The 26,007-nt window shown below is 37.2% G+C and overlaps 1 long non-coding RNA gene across 6 annotated transcripts; it reads left to right on the forward strand.

The window, feature by feature from the left end:
- Positions 1-5,488: 5,488 nt before the first annotated feature.
- On the forward strand, positions 5,489-8,725 carry LOC127119169 (uncharacterized). 6 transcript variants are annotated; one of them, XR_007802695.1, is made up of 7 exons: positions 5,489-5,869; positions 6,308-6,368; positions 6,603-6,691; positions 6,782-6,855; positions 6,993-7,311; positions 7,384-7,499; positions 7,980-8,725. It is a non-coding gene; the product is annotated as an uncharacterized LOC127119169 (long non-coding RNA). The 6 variants fall into 6 exon arrangements; XR_007802694.1 differs by lacking the exon at positions 6,308-6,368; XR_007802691.1 differs by lacking the exons at positions 6,308-6,368; positions 6,603-6,691 and having other exon boundaries at positions 5,490-5,869; positions 7,980-8,164; positions 8,254-8,725.
- Positions 8,726-26,007: the final 17,282 nt, after the last annotated feature.

Consider the following 26,007-nt stretch of genomic DNA (forward strand, 5'->3'; position numbering starts at 1 on the left):
GAGTTTGGAAATGCGCTTCTCATTTATGTGGCCTAATCGACAATGCCAAAGGTAAGTTGGATTTAACTCATTAGGTTTCATCCTTTTAGTATTAATTTTATAAATAGGCATTTCAAGATCAAGGACGTATAATCCATTGTTCATTTGTGCAGTAGCATAGAATATATCATTCAAATAAATTGAGCAACAATTATTCTTTATTATAAATGAAAAACCAAACTTGTCCAAACAAGAAACGGAAATAATATTCCTGCTAATTGCAGGTACATAATAACAGTTCTATAACTGAATTATTAAACCACTAGGTAAAGTCAATACATAAGTTCCTACGGCTAAAGTAGTAACCTTTGCTCCATTGCCAACTCGTAGGTTGACCTTTTGCCAAATCTCTACTCCTTTTTAGTCCCTTCACATTTGTACAAATGTGAGAACCGCATCCAGTATCTAATACCCATGATGCAGAAGTAGATAAATTAATTTCAATAACAAAAATACCTGAAGTTGAAGTCTCTACTCCATTCTTCTTATCTTTCAGGTACTTTGGGCAGTTTCTCTTCCAGTGTCCGGTCTTACCGCAATGGAAGCAGGTGCCTTCTTTTGATATGCCTCCACTAGGCTTTAAAGTAGCAATGGTGGGTTTGGGTTTGGCAACTTCCTTGCCTTTCCCTTTATGACCCTGCTTGGTGGGCCTTTTGTTCGGTCTCTTTCCATTTCCGATCATCAGAATGGACTTCCCTTTTGACTTTAGGTTCTGGTCAGCAGTTCTTAACATGGCGAACAGTTCAGGAAGAGATTTGTCCATATCATTCATATTGAAATTTAGGAAAAATTGACTGAATCTATCTGGCAACGATTGCAAGATCAAATCAGTCGCAAGTTCCTTTCCGAGGGGAAAACCCAATCTCTCAAGGTTCTCCACATACCCAATCATCTTGAGCACATGGGGACCTACAGGGGCTCCCTCAGCTAACTTGCCTTGAAAAAGGGCTTTTGAAACTTCACACCTCTCATGCCTTGCTTGCTCTTGATAGAGAATTTTCAGGTGTTCGATCATATTGAACGTTGCCATGTTCTCATGTTGCTTTTGCAATTCTGAGTTCATGGTAGCTAGCATGAGACAAGCAGTTTCATTGGCATCATTGATATGCTTCTTATAAGCATCTCTTTCTGCCTTAGGTGCAGAACTAGGAGGTTCCTCTTCAGGAACAGGTTTCTCCAAGACATACAGCTTTTTATCATGTTTGAGAACAATCCTCAGGTTTCGGTGCCAATCCAGAAAATATGTCCCAGACAATTTTTCTTCGTCAAGGATTGATCGCAAGATGTTGTTAGAGGTGTTTGTTGTCATGGTAATATACATAAGAATTAATGAAAACATAAGTATCATTGACATATTTAATTAGGCCTTTAATTAAATATGCTCCCACTATTTTACTCAAAACAAATGACCCTCATCATTTGATTCGGAAAATCCCGTTGGAAGATTTTCTAGTGGGTCGAGATCTATATTTCACTTCGTTCTAAGTCCGCGTAGGCGGATTACACAAAACTAGGTTATTTAGGTAGGAACTCCTTCTAATTGTATCTCATACAACTCTCGAAAATTTCAGTTGGGTGAATAACTCCTTATTCCAATCCATCACATGGATAATTTCCAACTCTTGCTTCTAAACATATATAATCTTATTATAATTTGTTTAGTCAAGTTTGACCCATTGTTTTAACAATTGGATATTACAATTATCCCATCGCACCTTACTAATATAGAACATGCACCTCGCGTAGGCGAAACCTACATTATCCGATACTAGTCTTGATGAGTGTTAAAACTTGGAAAACATAAACTTAATATTTAATTTGAGGGAATTTGCAATTATTCTGATCTCACTGGCTTATTTATCATATAAATCGTCTCTCACATGCATCAACATACATACACATGCATCAACATACATATATAATGAAACAGTTATGGCCCCTAGCGCAATTGTTCTCCCAAGCCAATGAGAGAACCTAAGCTAACCTAATAACGATCTAAGCTTCTCCAAGAAAGATCTTCAAGGTTGTCCTCCTTTAGCCTTGACTTCTTTGCTTTCTTCATAACATTACATTACATAAAGAAACTCGTTTTACATACGAGGGAGTGAGATGAGAAAAGAAGTTACATTGAGAGATTAAAAGAGAGGCACGACACACAGGTCGTATTTTAAAACCCAAAACAAAATAAAGGAAAACTAAGGCCATAACCGATCACCATAAGACAATAATAAACACATTATTATTATTAATTTTAATTCTTTTAATTAATTAAAACCAAATTAAATTTCGACGACCGATCACCCTACGTAGAGTTGGCCGAACGGGTGTATTCTGTCTTGCGTTAACCGGTTAACCATATACGTTAACCGGTTAACCCTGTTTGAAAATCTGTTCATAAGTTGTATTCTATTTTGCGTTAACCGGTTAACCAAATACGTTAACCGGTTAACACTGTTGAAAAACTGTTAGAAAGCTGTATTCCGTTTCGCGTTAACCGGTTAACCATATGCGTTAACTGGTTAACACTGTTCGAAAAAGTGTTTAGAAAGCATAACTCTTGTGCAGTCACAACCCCAATCGTATAACTCTCTGACAACACAACCCTTGTGCCGTCACTAACCCTAATGCACCAATTTCAGACCGTCAAACACATCTCGATTGTTGATTCAGTATGATTGATCAACACGTCATTGCTTCACCATACTAATGTCGGATCAAGAAGCAAACGATCATTGATCGCTCAAAGGATAACAAACATTGAGTGTTTGAATGAACGAAACAAGAACACTATATCATATATAATGTATTTTTCATCAGGATTACTTATATCATATATATAACTTGATCGATCTCAATTTAATCTTTGATTCATTCTGTCTTTAATCGTATTAATACAGAAAAAAAAAACAGTTATCAGATTCATGGTTTCGTAAGTGGCTCTGATACCACTGAAGGAGAATGGCGATCCAAAACGCAGCGGAATTTAAAAATTTCTCCTTTAATGATCCTTACGAATGGGCATGATCAGTGGTAGAATCGTTACCTCTTGTGGCGATCACGAACGTTGAACGATGACAACGCCTCTACTCAGTCCACACGAACAGATTCCTTCAATCTCAGTGCTAGCTGCTACGAATGAAGGCTTTGAGTGAGGGAGAGAGAAACGAAATGCAAGAGTGACAATGCTTCTACCCAAGGGTTCTATTTATAGAACCACTTGTGTGGGCTTCAAGCTAAAAAGCCCACTTAAGTGTATTTTGGCCCATATCTTATAATATGCCCAAAATCACTTAAGCGTGTGGTACCTTACCATATTTCGTATTCCATTTAAGTGCACCGTACCCTACGGTGTTCCTTAGTTACTCTATCTCTCATCAATCCGCCCTTTGTGTGTGACCCTGTAGGTTTTCACGACGTTGGCAATTATATTAAATCACGCATTTAACATAATAAACAGTGATCGGTATCTAGCAACACATCACTGCTACCCAAGACACGAAAATATCATGTGATCTGACAAATCCTTATGTGATAATAATTATGTGTATAATTACCCTTTTGCCCTTATGTCTATATTGAACACAAGGCATAGACCGTGTCATCCTTGTCCAGTTCAATATTGGGCCCATAGACATTTATCCTGTTACGCAAGATGGGCAAATTTCATCTAGGTCACTCATGTCCCTTAGCATGCTTTGTGGAGTACCCATCAACTGTCTTTATGGTTATCCAGTTACGGACAACGTTGGATCAACAATAAAGCGCTCGACTCCACATCTAGGGTCCATAGTGGTTTCAGGTCGAAGAGTGGTATACACCATTATCACCATGAGAATAACTTATGATATTTTGCATAACATTCTATATAGTATTCTCATAGCGGGTCAATCTAGTATAAATATTACTCTTAATATTCATACCTATGTTTGAGACTTGATAACTCCTTATCCATGATCCATGAGATGTGATCATCAGTCTATAAACATAATAGTCTCCATGCTTTAATGTTATCCCACTTCACAATAAAGCTCGACTACGGATACTTTAAGAATAGTGTCCTTATGTTTAATGTGCTCTCATGATTAAGTCACACTTGATACATTAAACGGACTATCTATTCCATGGACTTTATTAAACAAACATAATAAAGAAAAAGCCTTTTATTATTAATAAATAATTCGATACAAGTACCAAAAGTATTGGCCTCTAGGGCTTACACCAACACCATACCCAAAGATACTCAGAATGGGGGTATGAATACTCCAGTCCCACTCCTTCTCTATTGCTTAAGGCTCGTGTCACACTCTTCTAACTTTGATTTAACAAGTGTTGAAGTTTCCACCTTTGATGTGCTTGAATAATCCGCTGCTTGGTATAACTGAGGATGCCTTGATCGAAGATCTTGAGTTGAGGCCTTGAGCTCCACAGCTTGGAAGAAAAGTCTTATTAAGTGACCAAGGGTCTTTTGGTCACTCAATTTAGACTGTGGGATTATACAAGTTCAAAGGATTTAATTACTCAAAATTTCTTTTGATCAATTTAATCATGGGTTTTGATTTGGTTTTGTGGGGAACTAAGTTTGGATCTAATCAAAGTTAGTAATTGTTAGAAACTATCCTAAGGGATCATGCATTAGAAGTTGATTGAATATTCTAAGTTAGAAGTCCTAAGGGAGCATGTGTAAATTGGTCAAAGTCATGATTAAAATTCTATGTTAAGTCCTAAAACGATTGAATTCTAATCCTAAGGGGAGCATGCAATTCAAACACAAAAATACCAAAAATAAACCCATATGGACAAAATGGTCAATTGCAAAAATATGTTTAATTTTATTCATGGCCTAAAGGTGATTCTAACCTAAAGTTGAATTCTAATCCTAATGTGGAGAATGGTGACGTTCTAAATTTAAGCAAAGCATAATTGTTTCTAATTTCAATCTAATTAAAATTCCTAATTAAAATTCTAATGAAAAATCCTAATTAAATTCTAATATGCTAATGATCAAGATTTAAATTCTAATGACTAACCTAATTCAACTAATATTTTGCTAATTAACCTAATTAAATTGTAAAAAGAATAATTAAGAAATTGTCATTAAACTAGGAGGTGTGAATTGGAAAAGGCGGTGTAAACAACAATTGGTCAATGGGCTCCAGGATGAACCCAATACATTTATTTTGGTGCAGGAAACAATGTCCAAAAAAAGTGGTGTGTGAAACAAAAAACAGGCATGGGCCGCGTCTGGGCCCAATGCCAACTCCAGCATTTCCAGGGGGTGCACGTTGGAGACATGGTGAATTAGTAAACCAACCATTGGGCTTGGTTAAGCCCAGTTCTAATTTCTTTCCAGAAGGCATTCGGGGTGTGTTAGTAATACAGTATGTATGATAAGTAATTCCATGGGCCTAACCAAGACTGAGCCCAAATCACTCTTTTGTTGACTTGTCCAAGTCAAAAGAAATCAAAATGAAAACCAAAGCGCACGCTCGTCCTCACCTCTTCTCACCGTCCGTTCGTCGTGACTCACCGCGCCGGCGTCGGTGTTGCTTACAGACTGTCTACCACCATCATTAAAAGCACCACGACAAGCTAAGCACGAATATGGGGATGAACTTGTGAAACAATCTCTGTATTGGTCGAATCGGACAGCTAAATGGAAGAACCCTAACTATCTACAAGTTAAATTAATTTGTGCTTGGTGCAAATCAATCCCTAATACTACGGGGCTTCAATTTCCTACCTCAGATACTACAGCGTGGTGTTCTCAAAGCAAGAAAATGCCGCTGAATAAGAAATGACATACGGAGAAGGTGATCGGAAAAATTCGCCGGTGAGTTTTCTGACCTTGCTTCCTTCTTCTCCTCCTTGCTTCATCTCTTTCTTCTTTTGCTGAATTGGAACAATGAGAAGTGAGGAGGTTTTGGCTTAGCTCAAGCGAAATTGAAGCTTCAATGGCTTCTTTGAGAGAGAAATAGAGCTCTGGTGAGGGTGAGGGAAGAGATTGTAGAGAGTGATTGCATTGAATTACACAGGGTTTCCAAGCCTCTCATAATGAGAGAGGTGAATTATTTAAATAGATTTTAGGTTTGGAACTTGTTAGCTTTTGGATTTAGGTATGGAGTTGGTTAAATGTGGTTAGGAGTTAGTTGGACATGACTCACTGAGTTAACTGAAAACTCAGTTGGTTAATGAATGGGAAACTCAGTTAGTTATGTTAGTTTGAGTTGGCTAATGAATGAGTGGAATGAAACTTGACTGGCTGCTGCAGGTTAGGATCAGATTGAGGTTATATTGGAATGGTTTTTAATGACCTACTATTCATGTTGCAGGTTAGTATCTTTGGTTTGGTTTGAAATTATGAATGGCTTTGGTATGTGGAAATAATTGAGTATGCTAGTTGTGAATTGAACTGTTAAAGTTAGATATCGTTATTCAAACGGTTAGTGTTAATTTAAATGAAATTCCTCTGTGTTAATGTTAGATGATAGGAATTTGTCACAGTTAGTTTAAGCTAGGGATGAGAGGTTATTTCCATTGCTGTTCTGAATGGTAGTTATTGATAGGTGTAGCAGCCTGTTAAGGGACCTGTTAAAAGTCATAAGCTATACACCTGCTATATGAATGTGTAGTCGGTTTTGAATTGGCGACTTGTGTAAGTTTCTGTTTGAATGCTGCTAAGTGCATGAGTTTATGTTTGTTAGACATGTATGCTTATGATGTGTTTTGAAATGGCCTGTTGTAGGGTCGTGTGGCGGAATTTCTGGTTTTTGTGGTATGCACTTGTTGTAGGGAGCCACCATTGAAGTGAGTTTTATGGTAAGAATCATTATTGACAATTAATTTGTTAGGCCATATTTGTAGGGAGCCAACATTATCTGGAGATTGAGGTGAAATCTGTTGGTCCCTGCGAAGCGGAAATCGGCTGCATGTTAATATGGTTGTTGTGTTTGCAGGTTGAAAATGAGCTTCGCTCCGTCATGTTTTGGAGTCCTGCGGTTCTCTGGTATTTGAAAACAACAAACCTCCCCACCCTTCATAAATTAAGAGAGCAATTCCTTACCTGATCTCAATTATATTCACAACTGAAACTAACCACCGATCCCGACAATGCATTGGTTCAGGAAGTCTGTGTATGCCTGTTTATCGTTTCGAAATGTTTGGAATCTTACACGCGAGTATGGCGATGTCTGAACTAGTGCCAGTTGTAGCTGATCTTGGCAGCGCCGACATTCATTTCCAGGATGACATATGTTATACAGTGTGTTAGCATAGGTATGCTAATTAATCTTTCTTTTGGCCATTAATTCTGACTGGGCTGGTTGTGATGCATATTAACTTTAGCAGGAAATGACAGATGATGAAGCAATTCTAACTGTTGGTGACACTCCGATAATGGAACAAAAACACCAATTCCAAAGGAGTACAGACACCTCGGTGGTTAGGAACGACGAACATTAAAGGTAATAATTTATGATCCTTAGCTTTGGCGCATTCGCTCTATTTTTGATGGCGAGTGTTGAATGAATTGGTCAACTTAGAAATGAAATGCGAGCATCGACGGAACAAAGTGCGAGTGAGTTTAGTGAATAGAGAGTGCTTATGGGATTATTACGAAATGCGGTGGTTAACCGAAATATTAGTTAGAAATGACTTAGTTGGAAAATGAATTGAATTATGCTTATTTGTGTTAGATTAATTAAGGTTTTGTTTGTAAATGGTGTTTTGGCCGTGCTTGCAGTAGCTGGTGTTGGCTCCCGTTGGACTAACATTGGCTTGTTGTGATTATTGAAATGATGTGGTCATTGAACCAAATGGAAACTACATGAACTGATGCAGACTTATGCAGAGCCTATCAGTGGCTTTCTTTGATTTGTCGTTTTATTATGCATTTCCTTACTTTTTTTGAAGTTAATTTCCATTCTGTTGTGGATCTTATGCAGGAAGGATCCTTGCCGTCAGATTTGCGGTGCTTTGTTTATGTTGTGGATCTTATGCAGGAAGGATTCTTTGATTTTCCTGTTTCTTAATGTCAGTATTTGGTGTCATCCAACTCGCATATTAGCAACGGCGCATACTGCTCATCTGATATGGCGCTGACAAGGATGAACCAGTAGTTTATGAAAAGGTTTGATAATTCATGCTCTTATTTACACTTGAATTGTATGACGAGCCGGACATGCGTTTGCAAATTTTCCTTATTTATGAGTGTAACAGCCACCCACGTTGATCCAAAGTGAAGACCGACACGCCTTGCATACGGAACCGACATTGTTGTTCTGCAAACAAATTATGGTCGATTCAAGCTAAAGACACTAAAGGCATGCAACTTGATGCTACACTTGACGACCAATCCACCTTCAAGAATCAATTTCTAAGAGTGTCGACAGTACCCAATTGTGCAACGTGGTTCCTCTAGTAATCACTGTACTATTTTGCCATGGCCCATCTCATCACCTAAAATTCCCAATGATCCAACGTTGATGGTCTCTCAACGTACCTTATGAAGTAACATGATGTTCCTCCTTTTTTGTAACATGTACATATTTGTGGAGAAAAAATACATGCGCTGCTTATTAACAGATTGGAAAGTGCACTTTTTTTTATATAGAATTGGATTTTTGTAATGATTTTGTAATGTAATGCTTGTAGTTTGAAATGAAAAATGAATCGGAATGCAAATGTGTATGGTGAAAATGAGACTTGTGTTCTAAGTAACACATTTTCCCTTTAAAACATGGTTTGAAATCATCTTAAATCAAAGGATCAATCATGAGTGAAGCATGAAGGGATTTACATTGTGATGTGTATGTAGGGACTTGTGCAAATAATTTGATGAAATGTAAAGTGAATGAATGAAAACTTGGTTTAGGTGAGACGACAGTTCATGTTCAAATGCTGAGAAACAGTGAATTAACCTTGACTTAATAGACTATTCCACATGGATGAACCATTAATGAATGACCTAAAGGGGCTAAGAACCTCAATGGACCACAGATAATCCAATGATCAAGGACTAATGCACTAAATGCAAGTAGGAAACCCATAATCAATTGAAACAACGTTGACCTAGGGATTAATAGTCACGATTCTAAGTTAAACAACAACCAGGAACTCAAAGCAAGAAACAACTCACACAAACCGTCTATCAATGCCATAACCCAACTTAGGGTTTCCAACCATCCAAAATAAACCACAAGGTTTGCCCAATCCAAGTTCTCAAATTAGGGTTTCAACTCAAGCACCAAGATCCATAAGCAACATTTCAAACCAAGGTCTCAATTGGGGTTTAGCTCCTGTACATAAGTCAGCCACAAACTCCCATAGAGTTACCAAAGTTGAGTCGAGGATTAGAGTTACCACCCTCATAATGAGCAATACCATGATCCTTCTGCCAAGCGTCTGATTTTGTCAACCATGAATCTTGAATCCATGGCACTTGTTAGTAAGTGTTAATCATGAACGAATGATGAGTATGCATGAGTATATATGAGTCTCAAATCATGGGTTAGGTGGAAAAGCAAAAATGGAGGGTAAATTTTGGGGTACTATAGCTGCCCCTATTTAATCTTCTTGAACCTGAATACAAGAACTGTGGGAGCTTTTCACGTATTCGAGGTGGAAGGTGATTAAATTCCTACGTGCCCGAAATTTGCCTGAATAGGTGGTCGAAGTTTTATCACCGGCGTGGGGAAGATGCTTCATGTAGTGCATGATGTATGCTTTTTTTTATGATGCACGTTTTCTTGCTTATTTGTCACATGTAGGGATGAGTCTTTATTGCGATGGGAATTTCGAATCGTCATCGAAAAATAATTGCCGTGAAGTCTAAGTAAGGCCGACACTACTGTTAAGGAATCTTTGTTTGTTAAGGAACACTGAAACTGCCGGAACCAACATGGTATCTCAGCCAATTGAGTGTCACAGGTGTTCAAGTGAACCATTTTTTGAGTCACCGATCATCTTTCAGGTTTATCGGGTTTTAATAGTAATGCAAAATGTTTCTCTTTAGTGTAGTTTTTTATTATTCCCCGAAATTTTAAAGCATTATGTGAGCAAGACAAGTCAATTATTTTGCATACAAAACATAGAAGAAAATGTTTGATTGAATAATTGAATTTTATTGATATGGAATCTGTACATTTGGTGAGTACAAGGATGCAGACGCCCTTAATGAGAACGTTGCAAAAATTGAAAAAATAATTGAAATGGCAATGGGAAATATTTTTGTATGATTTTCCCCATTGATTACAACATTGGCTCATTCTACCACATAACCTATATCTCCAAAACCTTGCTTCGACTGACGGTGATTGGATCGGTCCTTGACCCTCTGATGTCTAGCTTGTAGCGCATGGGCTCAAGGATCATAGTCAATGCCTTTATCGCTAACTTTTTCCTGGACCTTTCAATTCTTTTCGTCCACCGGGATGCTCCTTTTTTCCTAAGTCGCCCTTTCGGGTTTTCGGCTTAGAGAGCTTCATATGTGTTCCCTAACTTTTGCATGGACAAATCATTTTTTGGTCCGTCGTGATAGCCATTTTTGCCTAGATTCACCTTGCGGAGGTTAATCTAGCGGGCTTTCATTATTTCTTTTTAGGCATAATATTTTTTTACTATGTCTGCATTTACTGGCGAAGGAAAATCATCCCCATCCATTGTTGTGAGGATTAGAGGCCCACCTGAGAAGGCCTTTTTAACGATGAAAGGTCCCTCATAGTTGGGAGTCCATTTGCCTCGCGGATCTGAGTGAATGGCAGAATACCTCTTGAGCACGAGTTCTCCAATGCGGTACGCACGAGGAAGAACCTTCTTGTCAAAAGCTAGTTTGAGACGTCTTTGGTATAGCTGACCATGACAGACGGCCGTCAAACGCTTCTCTTCATTCAGATTCAGCTGGTCATACCGAGATTGAACCCATTGAGCTTCATCAAGATCAACTTCCATGATGACCCTGAGTGAGGGAATCTCGACTTCAATTGGTAGGACAACCTCCATTCCATAAACCAAATAGTATGGAGTTGCCCTAGTGGATGTGCGGACCAAGGTTCTGTAACCGTGCAGAGCAAATGGTAGCATCTCATGCCAGTCCTTGTATGTCTTTACCATCTTCTGGATGATTCTCTTGATCTTTTTAGTAGCTGCTTCCACGATGCCGTTCATCTTGGGCCGGTACGAGGAAGAGTTGTGGTGCTCGATCTTAAATTCTTCGCACAACTCCCTCATCATAGTGTTGTTGAGGATATTGGCGTTGTCAGTGATGAGCTTGCTAGGTATCCCATAGCGGCAGATTATCTCTTTCTTGATAAACCGGGTAACCACTTGTCGACTGTGTAGCGGGAAATTCATGATCATCAAGCTATTGACAAACTAGAGATCAAATAACAAGAGTCGCCACCGCGCTTTTATTGTTTCCAAGGGAAAAGGGAAAAAGTACGAACAAAACTCAAAAGTAAGAAGTTTTCAAATCAAAACTAATAAAAAGTCAGAGATCGCAGATAAAGGGGTTGGTTAGACAGAGGGAAGGTGTTAGCACCCAAAGTGTCCTAGGTACTCCTAGGGAGCCCTTTTTGTGTGCATATGATCTTGGTATAAAGTGATGTTTGCAAACAAATGGAATGGGGGGATGATAAAAGAATTCATTAATTATTTTTTTGTGTTTGACAAGACCTTCGGTCTTGTGCCTACGTACCAACATAAAAATGAGGGATCAAAACCTCGTAGTTCGTGATACAAATTTCAAAGTGGATGCATTGTTTTTAACAAAATTAAGTTTGAAAGGCACAAAGGCCTAAAAGGGTTTGAATGAGTTAGTTCTTTTTGGCTTTTTGAAAGTTTAGGTCAAGTATAGTTAAGTTTATTTACAAGTTTGATTTAAGAAAATAAGTTTGAAAATGCAATGGCATAAGGCCAAAGTTTCTATCTTTTTGCAAAGTGGTCAAAGTTTAGAACAAAAGTAGTTCACACAAAGAAGATTTTGAAAAATGGAGGGAGAGATTTTGAAATTAAAGAAATGGGGAGAATATGAAGAGACTATCCTATGTACAAAATTAAAAGTTTAGAGTTAAAAAGATCTGACCACGTGGGTAGCAATCAAATAGACAAGAATGTCAATAGAAACCCAGAATTCCCTTGGACTTTTAGAATCAAGCAACACACAAATGCACAATTATATTATCTTGAAGATCAAGGCATCAAATAAATATGGCCACATCCAAGCTTATCCATTCCATGATCTTCCCCAAAATAGCCCATGTAACAGATGAATTCCACAAGTCACAGGTTCAAAATAACAGCTTCACAATGATCATGTTGCAGATGAACTTAGAGATGTCTTCAAAGATGTATGAGATGAATTTCAAATTGCAAGCACTTGGTTCTCAACAAGCTGGCATTGGCCAAGTCCTTTAGCTTAGGAAGGTTGCCTAGATTCTAAGCCCATTGTCCAAGATTAAACCAATAGTCCACTCAAAAGTTTTTTAGGGTTTTTATTATTTTTATGTACATTAATGGTCAAAGACTAAACGAGCAAGCAAAGTACACAAACAAAAATATATCACACAATATGGTCCAAATGGACAAAGTGAAAATTGCATTAACATAAATAATTAGAATGATATGAACAATGACAAATGAAATAGAGTGCTAAAAATAAATTTCATTAAAGTAAAGGCTTGAAATTAAAAGTTAGTAGCTAGTAGGTTAGGAGTTAGTATTGTTTTGCTTTTGCTTTTTATTTCCAGACATTCTTTGGAGAACACTCAACCCACTTATCACAAGCATAAATCCTTGAGCCAAAACATCTTCCAAAGGAAGGAAATAAGGCCAAGTTTCCACACAATACCATGAAAGAGGGGAGACTTACAATCTCACTAACTTGAATGCTTATGCCTTTTATGTCACAAATTTAGCGCTATGTTAAGCAATCGTAATTGGACTTATGTAGAAGTCACAACTATTTGAGGTAGGGCAATAGAATTTTGGTGTTAATGCATGTTAGAGACATAGTATAATGGACTATGCTCATGAAATATACCACACACAAAAAGAATATGCAAAAGGTGTGGCTTAATCTCATCCATACTCATGTCAATTTTTCAATCAACTAGCATTAGGACTTTGAGATGTCATAGGCCAAATGGAATGAATGAATGAAGAAAGGGAATAATATGAAGTGGGAGGGGAATGAATCAAAACACAAATTGGTCAAAGGAGGACTTTTACCAAATTAATATCATTCATTCATTTTGGGAGATAGAATGTACATTCCATCAATCCCCTAAATCCAATGATATTAATTTGACAAAGTGAAATCAATCTTGACCAAGGCCCAACAACAAGAGTTAAACATAAACAAGTCATCACAATTGGTCAACAAATTTATTTGGCATTTATTCAAATTAAAAATACTAAAATAGTGCATTTAAATTAAATATGGTTTGTCCAATTCCTAAAATCTCATCAAAACACCAAAGAAATGACCATGAGATATATAATATGTTAGACGGTGTGGCTAGTGATCGAGAGGGGGGGGGGGGTGAATAGATCACCTCTTTTAAATAAACGGATTTAAAAAATCTTATCAGAGTTATTGAAACTTAGCGGAAAATTACAGTCCCGAATCGACTTCCGTCTAATCTGAACCGCTACTAGAAAACCGGACACGCGAGTTTATTGCTGGATTTGAATAGGAATGATAGAGATTATTAACACCAGAATATTATCAAATCAAATGCACTTATCACTAAATTCTACTTCCAATGAATAAAACTCAGCTGACAGTTTTGTCAAACATTTGGTGTGTATGTGATCAATGATGAACAATGGTGGAGTTTAGATAAGGAAGTTTTCTTGCCACTATTGTATCACGAAATGTACATCCACAATACACCAACTGAAATCACAAAACTGTTGAAAACGTAAAGATAGATAAGGAAAGAATACGATACGCAGAGATTTGGTAAGGAAGTTCCCCACTGTCGTCCTTGCGTGTGGGTACGTCTCCCTCTCAATTTCAAATGAAATTGAGAACTATTATTATCAATAATACCGAATTCGTTGATGCAAGGTTACAATACAAAGACAGAAATCTAAATCCCAATATCTTCTTCTTGTATAAAACCTCCACTTGATCTGAGCTCGATCAAGAATTTCCTGCACGAAATTGCAAACAATTCACCGGTTCCACGACCTGTTTGCGAAATTACCCAATTTCCAAACCCTACGCTACGACTGAATCTGTCCTGCAAACGTGACTAACAAACCCGCAAGAACACTCCAGTTCTTGAAGGACAAACCATTTGGTTTTTCCTCGAAACCCCCTTCAACCTTCAACTCAGCTAGATCCTCGATCGTTCCACTGAACACCTCAGCTAGATCCTTGATCGTTCCACTGAACGTTATCTCGTTGATCCTTTAATCCAAAGAACAAGAATGATTATGTGTTGATGTTCTTGAAGAAAAGAGATTGATAAGATGAAGAAGATGAAGTCTCTTTCAGGTTTCTAACTGCTCAAAAACAATTGCTGCTACACACTCCTTTGATTTGTGTTACAACTGTTTTTCACTTCTGAATTCACACACCTTTTACTGAGCTGTCAAAATACTTCTTATATGTGAAAGACAAAAGCTGTTAGTAGACAAAACAGAATTATGTATTGATACAAAAGATTATGCATCGATACATACTGTAGCTTTGATTAATTTTAGAGAATTAATACAAGCATGTATCGATACAAAGCTCGTATGTATCGATACATATAACATTTTAACTAAGCATGTATCGATACAAAGCTCGTATGTATCGATACATAGAACATTTTAACTAAGCATGTATCGATACAAAGCTCATATGTATCGATACATACTGAAGCAAAAACGTTTTGTGATTTAAAACAAATTTATGTATCGATGCAGATGAGCATGTATCGATACATACTGACACAAAACAGTTTTTATGAGTTCTTTTAAGAAATGTATCAATGTGGATCTTTATGTATAGACACGAAACAATAGTATAGGCTAAAAACACAAATGAAACATGTAAAATAATGCACAACCAACAATTAGACAATGATCACACAATTTGCTATCATTCAAAACTTATTCAAAGTAAAGAATTTGCTCACAAACTCCCCCTTTTTGATGATGGCAAATTTTTAGCAAGATGTGTGATACTCCCCCTGAGTTTGTGCATATCTGTCAACATCAGCATTTCTCCCCCTTTGTCAACATAAAAAAGAAGAAAAAAACAGTTTTATCAAGGCAACATGTTGTAGCAGGACACATCAAAAATGATAAAGAAGCTAACAATCACAAAGAAGGAAGCTTAAAAAGTAAAGAATCACTCACAAAGAATGACAAATAAGGGCAATAACACCAGAAGTAAGCAGAAGGAAATAACCATTTAACTAGTAAAAAGTATTTAAAAATTACATAAGCCAAGACATATAAGGTGCAACTAATCTGAAAAGAAAAAAAACTCAAGCAACATGCAATGAAATGCAGTGAAATGAAATGATAATGGTTTAATGTGGATTATAGCCACCACAGGACTCCTCGTCATCTCTATCAGGATCTCTGAAGCTTGGCGGAGGCGGAGGAGGAGGCATTGCATCTGGATTGTGGCCCATGAAGGTGTAGTGCATGTACCGGTCCTGAACTTCAACACTTCTGAATCTGTCCATAATACCAGGATTGGCACGACAGTCGTCCATAAAACCATACATTTCATTATAGAAGACTTGGTGCCACTTAACCAAGTCCGTGTGCCAAGAGTGTTGGTTATGGTACATCCGTGTATGATCGTCATGCCACTCACGATGCTCCTTATGCCACTCACTTTGTTGTACATGCCAAGACCGTGCCTCTTCATGACGTTCTTGGTTGGCAAGCTCCATTTGTTGAAGCATTTGAGTTAGGTGCGCAGTAGGTGTTGAAGATGAAGCACCGCCGAAGAACGGAGGAACCGTTGGTTCAGGTACATAGTTGGTTGGAGACCACCTTTGTGGCACCCAATCACCCCAACCAGTATTGTCATCAGTTGCAGGCACATCTGCTTCGTTCACATCATGCATTTCTTCATCAGGTTGGTCTTCAACTACATGAATTCGTTCAGAAGGCACATCAAAATTATAGATCCTTGTTTTGGATTTCCTTTCAAAGAAATAGAAACATTGACGTTCCTTGTCCCACCGATATCCCATATGAGATAAAGTGGAAAAGTCAAACTCTTGAGCAGCAGATGGTGATATGAGAGGAACTAAAGGGATTGCAACATTCCAGAACGTAAGAATTTTCATGATTTGAGACGCATAACCAAGAGCAACATTCTTGGCACTGTTACGCACGAAAAAGAGACGCTTCACAAAGTAATTTTTCCAATTCAAGGGAACCTTATTTTGAAGATTATACAAGAGATGAATGCCTGCCCTGTCTAACCTAGAATGTCCACTATTTGCTGGACGCATAATGTGCGAGATAATCCACTGAAGTATACGAGGAATTTTCTTAGTCATACCAGACGTAACCTGTTCATCCTCACCCAGCGGTCTGTCCAATTTCAAGATAGATAGAGTAAACTCCTTCAGGTTAAAGTCAGTATCAAACTTCAAGTCATGCCAAGTCTTGAAATTATGCGATGGAAGCGGAATTTGAAACACTGTTTCCCAATCACCAACCTCAAAAGTATAGGTTCTGACACCAATAGAACACTTAAACATATATCCTTTACCAGATTGTAAGCCAGCATAAAATGCACGGATAAAATCCTCATGGTAATCATCCTTTGTAGTAAAAAATGAACCAAGTTTTTGCGCATTAAGGAGTTCAACCACATCATTGAGATGCAGATGAATAGCATCATGTTTATCGAAGACATGGGGTTTCATAACTAACCTTGTCTTGAAAGAATCCTCAAACTCAGTAGCAATTGCAGGATGAAGCAAATCTAAGGCATTAGGAGGAATTTCTGGTAATTGCTGAGAAGTGCCAACCGGTTCCTTTCCTTTTCCTTTTCCCCCTGCTCTAGCCGGAATGATTCTTGGAGGCATGGTGATGAAAAATTGAAGAAAAGTGAGATGAATTTAGGGTTTTGGAGAGAATGATGATGAAGGAGATTAGGGTTAGTCGCAGGTTTTGAGAGGTAGGGGAACTGCTGATACCAAGTTTGTGAAAAGATGTGATAAGAATTGCTGATGTGTCGATCCATGAGTGAAATAAAATGAATTTAATCCAAATAACAATCAGTATGTGTCGATGCATATGGGAATGGGTCGATCCATGTCACGCATTTTTGTTTTTAAAGGGTCTATGTATCGATACAAACGAGGAATGAATCGATACATACTGAACCAATTTTGACAGATGTGAAATGAAGAAGACATGAATCGATACATACATCTTTGAATCGATACATACTGATGCCAAACCAAATTTTAATTAATTTTTATGCAGTATGGTTATGCATTATGAAGTATGTAATGATAATGATGCCCAAGTATAATTCACAAATCAGATATTAATGTTCAAACAATATATGCAAAGAAATTCACATAAACGAAAATAAGGAATTTTGTTCTAACATACACAATCACATAGTTCTAAAAGAGATATAGAAAGGAGTGATATTACCTCTGTTGATGTAACCTTGTGAGGTATAAATGAAATCTAAAACAAATCTCATCAACCAAGGTGAGGCATAATATAAATAAGAACAAACATGCTTAAGACAACATGGAGAGAGATCTAAGATCCCTAATTCACGACGAATATTGAAGAACGGTTTCGTTGCCAAAGGTTTAGTGAAAATGTCAGCAAGCTGGTTTTTAGTATCAACATGCTCAAATACAACGTCTTCTTTTTCAACATGATCGCGAAGAAAGTGATGTCTAATCTCTATGTGTTTAGTGCGTGAGTGTAAAACAGGATTTTTAGTAAGGTTTATGGCACTAGTGTTGTCACATTTTATTGGAATACGTTTGATTTGAATGTTAAAGTCTTGTAGTTGTTGCTTTAGCCACAAAATCTGAGCGCAACAACTACCGGCTGCAACGTACTCATCCTCTGCAGTTGACAAAGCCACAGATACCTGCTTTTTGCTATGCCAACTTACCAAGGAGTTTGAAAACAAGTGACATGTACCACTCGTGCTTTTCCTATCTGATTTGCAGCCAGCAAAATCAGAATCGGAGTAACCTACTAAGCTACAATCACTTCCTTTAGAATACCAAAGCCTATATTTAGATGTTCCATGAAGATATCTAAATATACGCTTAACAACTTTTAGGTGTGATTCCTTAGGATTTGATTGATATCGTGCACACATACAAACACTAAACATGATGTCAGGTCTAGAAGCAGAAAGATACAGAAGAGACCCAATCATACCTCTAAACTTTTTGACATCTACACTCTTACCATGCTCATCTTTATCTAGATTTCCGTTGGTAGGCATAGGGGTGTCAATTGATTTTGAGTCGTTCATTCCAAAGCGCTTTAGTAGTTCTCTGCAGTACTTTGTTTGACATACTGTTGTACCCTCATCAAGTTGCTTTATCTGAAGACCTAGGAAGTAATTCAGCTCCCCCATAAGACTCATCTCAAATTCACCCTGCATAACCTTAGAAAATTCTTCGACCAAGTGTGTGTTAGTTGAACCAAAAATTATATCGTCTACATAAACTTGAACTAAAAGAATGTGCTTTCCCTTGTGTTTAATAAAGAGAGTATTATCCACTTTACCTCTTGAATATCCATGATCAATTAGAAATTTGCTAAGCCTTTCATACCAAACCCGAGGGGCTTGTTTAAGACCATACAAAGCTCGTTTTAATTTGTAAACATAATCTGGATTTTCAGCATTCTCAAAACCAGGAGGTTGTGAGACATATACCTCTTCATTTATGACACCATTTAGAAACGCACTCTTTACGTCCATTTGGTAAAGCTTAAAATTATTAGAACATGCATAGGCAAGCAAGAGACGTATAACTTCAAGGCGAGCAACTGGAGCATAAGTTTCCTCATAGTCTATGCCCTCCTCTTGGTTATACCCTTGTGCTACTAAACGTGCCTTGTTCCTAGTTATCACTCTGTTTTCATCAAGCTTATTTCTAAAAACCCATTTAGTACCTATGATATGATGATCTCGCGGACGAGGGACAAGTTCCCAAACGTCATTTCTTTTAAATTGATTAAGCTCTTCTTGCATGGCCATTAGCCAACATTCATCAATCAAGGCCTCTTTGTCATTTTTAGGTTCTACTTGTGAAACAAAAGCGAAGTGAGAACTAAAATTACTTATCTTAGAACGAGTCATTACTCCCTTTGAAATATCTCCCAAGATGTTGTCAATAGGATGGTCTTTTGAAGATTTCCAAGCTGGTGGAAGGTCATTCACTTCAGCTTTCCTTTCTTCCTCATCTTCTTCATGACTAGTATCTTCCTCCTTCTCATGGGCAACTGTTCTGGACTGATCAATTTCCGTAACAGCTTCCTTGAGTATGTCTTCTGTAGATACACCTGCGTCATCAAAAGAAATACCTTTTCCGACACTTTTCAGATAAGACTCATCAAAAGAAACATGGACAGATTCTTCAACAGTAAGTAAACGCTTATTATATACTCTATATGCTTTACTTGATTGTGAGTATCCAAGAAAGATACCTTCATCCGCTTTTGCATCAAACTTCCCAATATTTTCCTTACCATTATTCAAAACAAAACACTTACAACCGAATACGTGAAGATGTGACAAGTTTGGCTTCCTTCCTTTTAAAAGCTCATAAGGAGTTTTATTTAAAATAGGACGAATTAAGATCCTGTTTAAAACATAACAAGCTGTGCTAACTGCATCAACCCAAAAATATTTTGGTAATCCTGTAGCGGTGTATTCGTCACTTTATGATTTATTGATTAAACCAAAAGCAAAGCATACAAAGAAATCGAGTCGCCACCGCACTTTTATTTATCCAAAGGATTGGCTAAAAAGCGAACAAAAGCCTAAGAAGTTTTACACATAGAAAACTAATGAAAAGATCAGAGAATCTGGGTAAGGGGTTAATTACGCAATGGGAAGGTGTTAGGCACCCAAAACGTCCTAGGTACTCATAGGGAGCCCTTTTCACACTTGTTGTATAAAAAGTTTATTTGTTTATGACATATTGTGCAAACATGATTGGGAAGATGAGAAAAGAATATACAAGTTATTATTTTTGTGTTTGAACGGATGAACCCGTTGCCTACGTACCTTCCATGAAAGGTAAGGATCAAAACGCCGTAGTTCGGCTAAAAGATTTCCAAAATGTAGGTGAATTGATTTTAAAACAAGAGCACTAAGGCTTTTTATTATCAACGGGAGAAAACTCAACCAAGACCAACAATCCACCATGCGAGGATGGCTTCAACATACTAGTGAGGGGTTAACCCTATAATAAGTATGGAAGGCTTACAATCAACTCACTAAGGATGTGGTGAGGTTTACATCAACCACTATGATAATTGAAACCTATGGCTAATGTATGAAAACATATCAACAATGGACAAAGCCACAAAAACAATTGTATGAGTTGGATTAACCAATTAGGGTTTATTCACAAAAGATGGTCAAAGTATGATTAGAATTCAATTCAAAGAAGTATTATGAAATGGAGTTTGAAAAAAAATCAAAGGCCTAAAGCCTAGGTTTCTAATTTGAAAAGAGATAAGAATGTTTGCACAATAGATGTCAAAGTTTTTGAATTAGCATGTGAAAAGGGAGTTCTGGAAACACACAAAAATGGAAGGGTGAGGAAGTAAAGCTTCTTAGATGTTCACCTCTTGAAATCATATGGAAGATGATTCAAGTGTGTCCTTTGGAATGAGGCAACAAGCAAGTAAGCAAATGAGCAAAGCAAGGTGATATCGGATGCCAATCAATGGACTTATACCAATCTCACAAACAAACATGGATACCGGATACCAATCAATGGATTTACACCAATCTCCTAAAACCAAACAAATGATACCAGATGCCAATCAATGGACTTATACTAGTCTCACAAACAAATAAAGAAACAAGGATACCAGATGCCAATCAATGGACTTACACTAGTCTCACAAACAAAGGTGGATACCGGATACAAATCAATGGATTTACACCAATCTCCTAAAACAAACAAGGATATCAGATGCCAATAAATGGACTTATTCCAATCTCCTAAAACAAAACAAAACATGGATATCAGATGCCAATAAATGGACTTATTCCAATCTCCAAAGAACCAAACAGACAAGGATACCAGATGCCAATATATGGGCTTACTCCAATCTCCCCAAAGCAAAACAAAACATGGATATCAGATGCCAATCTATCTGGACTTACTCTAATCTCCAAAGGATGATCATGGGAAAACAAATGCCAACAACATGGACTTACAATTGAATCCTCACATACAACAAACAAACAAAAGCACTAAGCAAAGAGGACATAAGTGGCCAATGAAATGGTCTTACACTCAATCCCTTCCAAATCATAGGAACAATGGCCAATGAATGGACTTACAGTTGATTCCTCAATGGACAAACAAAGATGTGTCACAAAGATATGAAATAATGATCATGCAATAATGAACAATTAATGATGATAAATGCACAAAAGCAAACAAGCAAACATGTACAGATGAACCGATAAGCAATCAATGATTCAGTTAGCACACACTATATACAAGCAATTAGGCTCAAGCAAGGGTTAGACTTTAAAGTCAACTGAAATGGGGTAAGTTGTGCTCTTAACCTTAACATTGAGAGTTAAGGTGAAGCAGATGAAATGGAGATGAGGGGTGTGCCTCATAGCTCTCATCCCTGTCCTGGGAGAGCTTTGAATAATAGAAGGTGTGGGAGTTCAGAAAGTTGGAACTCTCTCCACAAGAGAATGACTCTATAGATCTTGGGTTAGTATCCACAATGCATCAACATGTAATGTGAGCAAAGGGATGACACACTGAATAGTAGGAGATGGACTACACATCTCTTTTATCTACCAATTGCCTCATATGAGGACTTTTCCTGCTTGGCACAAAAAGTAAACAATCACAAGCATTGCCTCTTAAGGAGGACTTCAGACAGGTGCCTGTCCACATAACAAGCCAGGTCTTCCAGACTACATGAAGAAGAGAGGTTATACCTAAAGTGGTTAAGCAACCAAGCAAAAGCAAGTTCAAAGTGAACTTAAGCAACTAATGTACCTGTGGAAACATCAAACAAATCAGTATACTATACAGACAAACAACCAACAGTCAATGCAACAGATAACCCATATAGGCAAAGGCATAAGCCACAAGTCAATCTCAATTGAGTCAACATCAACCTACAAAACACACATTAGTGAGCAAAAGCAAATATCAAATTCTCTCAAGATGAGGCATCATCAATTGTGTAACTTGCATGTGCAACCTGAAACAAAGCTTCAAACATGAGAGGCAAACCACTAGGTCAAAGCCTAGGGTCAAAGATGGGGAAAAATTTAAAACAGAAGCTCAAATTTGACATGGTGAAACCTCAAACAATTATTGACACATAGCAGAAAGTCTCACATCAATATCATTTACCAAATGCATTTTATGATCAATTGAAGGCAAGGTATGCAAATTGAAACCATATTGAAGCAACAGAATGAACCAATGCATATTAATTCCAGAATGGCTCAATAAATCTCAAGAAAAATCATGGCTAAACAGGACACATCAAATGATCAACACATCAAAAATCATGGCATTTGGACAAGTATAAGCATGGAAATCAAATTCATCAAGTCAAGGTAGGCACAAACAAGATCAAAGGAGGCACAAATTGATACATCAATTTAAGGCAATCCTAAAACAGATATGACAAATTATAAATGACTCAAACCAAAGCCATAATAAACTTCAATGTGTCTAGAAAACATGTGTAAAATTTCAAGGTCATATGATAAAGCATCAGCATTTCCCAAATCATTGAAGTTCAACACTCATCAAAAGTTCAAACATGACAATCCAGCAAGAAAAATCCCAAACAAATCAGAAATGAACCCTAAAATTCTACAAAAAATCATGATCAATCCTAACATCCAGAAGAAGCAACATGCAAAAGATCACATCATTTGGCATTTATTTGGCATGGAAAAGAAAATCAACAAATTGAGCAAGCAAAGGTGTGACACACATTGTCACACCTACATTAAACAGATCATATCTCAACAACCAAATATGCTAAAAATGCAAACTCAACACCAAAAGGTCAATTAGGATGTCTAGTTTAAGCATGTCAATTTTCAAATTCATTGAATCAACCATCATTATTTCACAAAGAAAATGGCAAGCAAGGTGCAAGATAGCATATGCATACACAAACCCTAAGCCAAAACATTTTTCAACCGTGCACAAATTTTGGAAAAATAGTCAAAAAATAGTAGACATCATGAGGAATAACATGCAAAAAATCTCATGTCATTTGGATCATCCATCAATGAGTTATGAATTTTCTAAGTGAAGAGAAAAATTAAAAAAATATGAAACGGCATGTATGAATGGCATATGGAGAAAAAGGAAATAAAATGTAAAGGCAACTTGAAAATGTAAGAGCCAGGAATCGAAGCCAGGCGAATTTTGAAATGAGAAGCGTGCGCTAGCCTAAACGCCGTCGTTTAACCTAAACCCTAGCCACACGTGCATGCATGCAAACCTAATCCGCAGGTAAAGCTGAAGAACACGTAGGAAAATTCACAGCAAAGACGATGAAGGTTATAGGAAAATCCGTAGGTAAAACGCAGCAAATGAAGAACACGATGAAGATCTTCATGATCTTCATCATCACATTTCCAGAAAATCTCAACATGCACAGAAACACAAATTAAGCATGGCATTGCAAAGATCTAACATCAGGCATCAATAATCAACAACAATTTCATCAAACAACATCATAACACGCATGGATCGAGTGAAACAATAATCATCAACCAAACTTTAATCAAACAGTTCTCACTCATTTCAGCATGGATTCACACGATTTAAAGCTTAATCTATTCAGCAATCAAAGATCTATAACATTAGCATAATGAAAAGCAAGATTTCGAGAATTAATTTGTGACCTCTTGTAGCAACAGAATCGGATTCAGCTGGAATTATGCCTTGCAATGCTCAAAGTCTTCTTCTACAATGCTTATGAAGTGTATTGGATGAGGTTTGGATGTTTAATTAAGCTTGAATCCACGGATTTTGCAATTCACCATAGATGTGTTCTTGCTCCAAGCTACTTCAATTCTGCACGAAATCACCTGGTTCTAGCTTGAATGTTGCTCAGTGATGATGTTAGATGAAGAATCAAGCAAGGATTTATGAATTGATATGAAGAAATGAGAGAAAAATTTGAGAGAAAATTGAGAGCAAAAATTTGAGATCTGAAAAAATGAATTGTGGTTACTGATTTTATGTTATGCTTTAGCTTATATACTCCCTCCTAATCCAATCCCTAATCATGTTTAAGCAATGGTAATGAGAATTAGCTAAAATGAAGTGCAAATGCAAAATGGCCATTTTACCCTATGCATGGTGTGCATGATGAACAGTGCACGTGGCTGAGCTTAAATTCACTTAAAATTGCATTTTAGAGCTTTTGGCAATGATAGAATGTTCACACAATTCACCAATTTTAAACTTTGAAAATTCCCTCCAAAAATCAAGTAAAATATGAAATGATCATGTGATGATAATTGATGAAATGTAATGCATGATTTGGATAGTAGAGTTCAAGAGAGGAATTTGGCAAAAAGAACCACTTCATTTGGTCATTTGGTTGAGAAGTTATGCATGTTTGAAGCTCCATGTACACCTTGCCATGTTTTGATCATATCTTTTCAACCACAAATGAGAAATTGATGTTCTTGGACATTTTGGAAATGGGAGAGAAATATCTACAACTTTCATGTTCAAAAAAATTTCATTTGAATCATTTTTGGTCATGTAATCTTGAGGAGAAAACCTTTCCATTTTTGGCAAATTCAAATTATAGGTCACTTTCTATTTTTGGAAAGTTTTGACCTGACTTTATTTTCTTCAATGTTGATATTTGAAATGTCAAATGAGACTTGTTTGAACATGAATGAAGTATTTCCCATCACTTCCCACCTCCAAAAACCACAGTTGACTTTGCAGTTGACTGGCCAGGGCTTCAGTTGACTGAAGAATGCTTTGATGAGATTCAAGCCTCTAGCACTTGAGATTTTGATTCAAAATGATATCATGATTCATGTGAACTCTTGTGAATGATCATGGTGCCCAAATTCTCAAGAATGGCCACCATCTATTGCTCAATGAATGCCTTTGACTGTCTTGACCTAGGATTGCTTCATCTGCAAGTAACAAGGTTATATGACATATTTTTGTACTTTGGGTTAGTAAACATGTGAAAAGAAATGATATACAAATGCAAAACATGCTTGGTGATCAAGAAATCACTCTCAAAAGATTACCACCCACAGGGAAGCAGGCAAGGTGCACAATGATCCTTGAGGCAATGATATGATATGATATGATGCCATGAGGGATCTTAGGGACAAAATTGGGGTCTTACAAATCCACCCTCATTTAGCATTGTTCTTGCCAACTCCTCAAAAACACGATTTTTACGCTCCACAACGCCATTTTGTTGTGGAGTTCGAGGAGCTGAAAAGTTATGCTCAATACCATACTTGTCACAGTACTTATCAAAGTGATAGTTTTGAAATTCACCACCATGATCGCTACGAATTGTAACTATTTTGGAATTCATTTTGTTTTGGGGCAGATTTGCAAAATTCTTAAAAGCAGAAAAAGTTTCATCTTTGCTATGAAGGAATATAGTCCAAGTAAATCTAGAATAGTCATCAACGATTACAAAACCATAATAATTTCCACCTAAGCTCTTTGTCCTAGAAGGTCCAAAGAGATCCATATGGAGAAGCTCAAGGGGTCGTGA

Source organism: Lathyrus oleraceus, chromosome 2, assembly GCF_024323335.1.
Source record: "Lathyrus oleraceus cultivar Zhongwan6 chromosome 2, CAAS_Psat_ZW6_1.0, whole genome shotgun sequence".
Lineage (NCBI taxonomy): Eukaryota > Viridiplantae > Streptophyta > Magnoliopsida > Fabales > Fabaceae > Lathyrus > Lathyrus oleraceus.